Source organism: Trichechus manatus, unplaced genomic scaffold, assembly GCF_000243295.1.
Source record: "Trichechus manatus latirostris isolate Lorelei unplaced genomic scaffold, TriManLat1.0 scaffold00011, whole genome shotgun sequence".
In the NCBI taxonomy this organism is placed as follows: domain Eukaryota; kingdom Metazoa; phylum Chordata; class Mammalia; order Sirenia; family Trichechidae; genus Trichechus; species Trichechus manatus.
In genome coordinates this window covers 31135762-31139691 of record NW_004443947.1, presented here as the reverse complement: position 1 = coordinate 31139691, position 3930 = coordinate 31135762, and positions in this window count along the sequence as shown.

The following is a 3930-nucleotide window of genomic DNA, read 5'->3' as shown; positions in this document are numbered from 1 at the left end:
CCACTGACTGCTCTGACTGGGATCACAACAGAGGGTCCTGGACAGAGCTTGAGGAAAATGTGGAACAAAATTCTAACTCACAAAAAAAGACCAGACTTACTGGCCTGACAGACTGGAGAAACCCTAAGAGTATGGCCCCTGGATACCCTTTTAGCTCAGTAACGAAGTCACTCCAGAGGTTCACTGTTCAGCCAAAGATTAGACAGGCCCATAAAACAAAATGAGACTGAAGGGGCACACCAGCTCAGGGACAAGGACTGGAAAGCAGGAGGGGACAGGAAAGGTGGTAATAGGGAACCCATGGATGAGAAGGGAGAGTGTTGACATGTCGTGGTGTTGTTAACCAATGTCAGAAAACAGTATGTGTATTAACTGTTTAAAGAGAAACTGTTCTGTAAACCTTCATCTAAAGTACAATAAAAAAAATTAAAAACAAACAAACAAGCTCTTCTTTGAACCCTCTTACCATTTACTATTCATCACTTGCTCCTTCTTAAAACTTTTCTCTTGGTTTCTAGGACACCCCCCTCTCCTAATATTCCCCTTGCCCCTTTAACCCCCCGCCCCCCAATCTCTTTTGTGCAGGTTACTCCTTCTCAATTCTACCTTTAATTGTTAGAGTTCTCCACCAATTGGTTCTGGGCCATCTTCTTTGTCTATACATTCTCATCCAGTGATATCATCCAGCCTGCTACCTTTAAACACTAAATGGATAAAGACAGCTCCCAAATTTAAATCTACATCCTATGTTGTTTACTGTGTCCCAGATTTATATATTCAGCTGCCTTTTTACTATTTCAACTTGGATTCTAATAGGCATGCTAAGACTTTCAAAGTTGAGTTTCTTAATTTCTCCTTCTTTCCCCTAAGGCTTTCTCATCCCAATAAATGGCATCCTTATCCACCCAGCCACACAGGAGTCAACCTTGGTTTGTTTCTTTCTTTCATCCCCTACATATAATCCTTCAGCATAACATTTTCACTCTGCTTCAGAATATATCTTATTTCCCTCTTGATTGGTACAACATCGTCCCTCATTTATCATCTAGACTTTTGAAAGAGCCTCTTCAGTGGTCTCCTTGCATGCATTCTTGCCCAGTGTAAATCAAATCATGTATTCATTAGTCATTAGAGAAATGCAAGCCCAAACCACAATGATATACCTCTTCACACCCGCTGGAATAGCTGTAATAAAAAAGACAGATAATAACAAGTATTGATGAGGACGTGGAAAATTGAAGCCCTCATCCTTTGCTGGTGGGAATGTAAAATGGTACAGCCACGATGGAAAACAGTTTGGCATTTTCTTAAACTGTTAAAAATAGAGTTACCGTTTGACCCAGCAATTCCATTCCTAGATATCTACCTAAGAGGAACAAAAATGTATGTCCACACAAAAACCTGTACCTGAATGTTATTGTCTATTTTGGGTCAGCAGAGAGGCTCTGCTAATCACAGTCACTTAGGGACCTAGGGCAATGAAACAGTCACCATCTCAACTAACAACTGGTAGTTGTTATTCAAGAGGGAAAAGCTAATTCAGGTGGATCTTACATCAGCAATTAAGTGCTTAGCCTGGAACAAATGCACATTACTTCTGCTCACAATCTACAGGTAAGAATTAATCACAAGGCCTCATCTAGGAAAAGGAAGGGTAATCATACAAGTACCTGGGAGGCACAGAGTGAGAAATGGTCAGTAAGTAGCACTAATGACTATCTCCTTTCCTCACTGCAGCGCCTTTGCCCTTATTGTTTGCTTGCCTGGTGTAACTTTTCTTCATCTCTGTGTAGAGCTGACTCCTTCTCATCCTTTAGTTCTCAAGAATCCCAGGAGAAAACTTCTGTGACAAATCTTTCAAGCAGTGCTTGTATTCCTAACCTAATCCTTTTGAAGTTCTTTATCCCATCCGTCAGTTTGTTATATGACCCTGTTTTTTTCATGATACACCCACTCCACACTCGTTGACATGGTTAGGTTCCAAAAACTAGGTCATTATGTGAAAATTGGTATTATGCGAGAGTCTGACAGCACCTCTTCAGGGCTGATGTCCCCCACCCTCCACACTGCCCATAGTGCACCAACACCCCATGCTTTCCCCACCACCACGGGTATTGGAGGTGTTGATGGTGCTGGTCAGGAGTTGCTCACTGCCTCTGGAGCAGCAGGGGCCCACTATCACCTGACCACACTCCAGGCCTCCACGCAGACCCCTGCACCTCGCTTCTCCACCTTCTCGCTTTGCCGACCCTGAGATGAGCGTCAGTGGTGGGCTGCTCCCGGGCCTGCGGGCAGGGGCAGGCCACTTAGGACCAGTGAAAGCTCTGGAGTGGCATAGAAGCTGCTTTGGAAGATGTCATGGATTGAATTATGTCCCCCCAAAAATGTGTGTATCAATTTGACTGGACCATGATTCCCGATATTGTGTGATTTTCCCATGTGTGGTAAATCCTGCCTCTATGATGTTAATGAGGGAGGATGGACGGCAGTTGTGTTAGTAAGGCAGGACTCAGTTTACAAGACTGGATTGTGTCCTGAGGCAATCTCTTGAGACAGAAAAGACAAAAGTCAGCAGTGAGACAGGGGGACCTCATACCATCAAGAAAGCAGTGCCGGGAGCAGAGCGTGTCCTTTAGACCCGGGGTCCCTGTGCAGAGAAGCTCCTAGTCCAGGAACACCTAAGAGAAGAAGGCTGACAGAGAGAAAAAGCCTTCCCCTGGAGCTGACGCCCTGAATTTGGACTTTTAGCCTACTTTGACTGTGAGGAAATAAACTTCTCTTTGTTAAAACCAACCACTTGTGGTATTTGTGTTATAGTAGCACTAGATGACTAAGACAGAAGAAGAGCCTTCTGAGCCCTCAATCCGACTCCTGGCACTACAGCTCCCACCAACTCCTCCTGGCCTGACAGCCCCTGCTTTCTGCACGCTTGCGCCCCACCCGGGTACTGCCATGGGAGGCCAGGGTGGCCTCACTCCCTCTCACAAGCTTGCCCTCCTCTTTCTTCTCCTCCCCCTCTTGCCTGGGTTCCTCATTAATGCCCAAAACAGTCGGATAGCAGGTTTTTTACTATTGTTAATAGTCGATAAGTGAGGAATAGGGATATAGACATACATATATATATATGTGTGTGTGTATAGATACACACACATATATATGTATATTTTATTTTTTGCTTATTTTCCTATTGGCTAACCCTTCCCACCAGAACATGAACTTTCTGATGCTGTAATCTTATATTCTTCTCTGTCTTATTTACTCCCGAATCCTAAATTCCCAGCATTTAGAGTAATGCCTAGCAAGCTCATAATAGAAAAGCAATAAATATTCATTAAACAAATGAATGAATGTGCTTTTTATCTCCCTAGCATTTTTCATGCTGCAGCTTCTTCTTCTTTCAAATAAAATATCACAGCTTCTCTACTGTTCAGCTTAATGTCATCAGCTCTGTAAAGCCTACCTCCAGTCAGAAGTAATTTCTAACTCAACCACACTATCACAAAATTTTACATATCCTTTTTTTTTTTTTTTTAGTACCAGGTGGTATGCCTTATATCTTTGCAGTTAATCGCACGGCTCTCCACCATTCCTTTTCCTCTACCTTAAATTAGATTTATGGAGCCTTAATACTAAGTGTTATGTCTTTTAAGTGTTGTCACCCAGAGCTCAACCCATTCAAAAAATATTTACTGAATTTCTATGCAGTGTTCTAGATGCTAGGGTTAAAGTAGTAAACAACATAGCCAAAGTCCCTTCCCTCATAGGGCTTACTTTGCATAGGGAAGAAAGAACAATAAACAAGTATATACTATAATTAAGATGTGCTAAGCACTTTTAAGAAAGTTAGAGTTGGATAAGGGGGATGTGTTAGGCTGGGTTCTTTAAAGCAGCGAAACAGTGAAACGTGTGTGTGTGTGTGTGTGTGTGTGT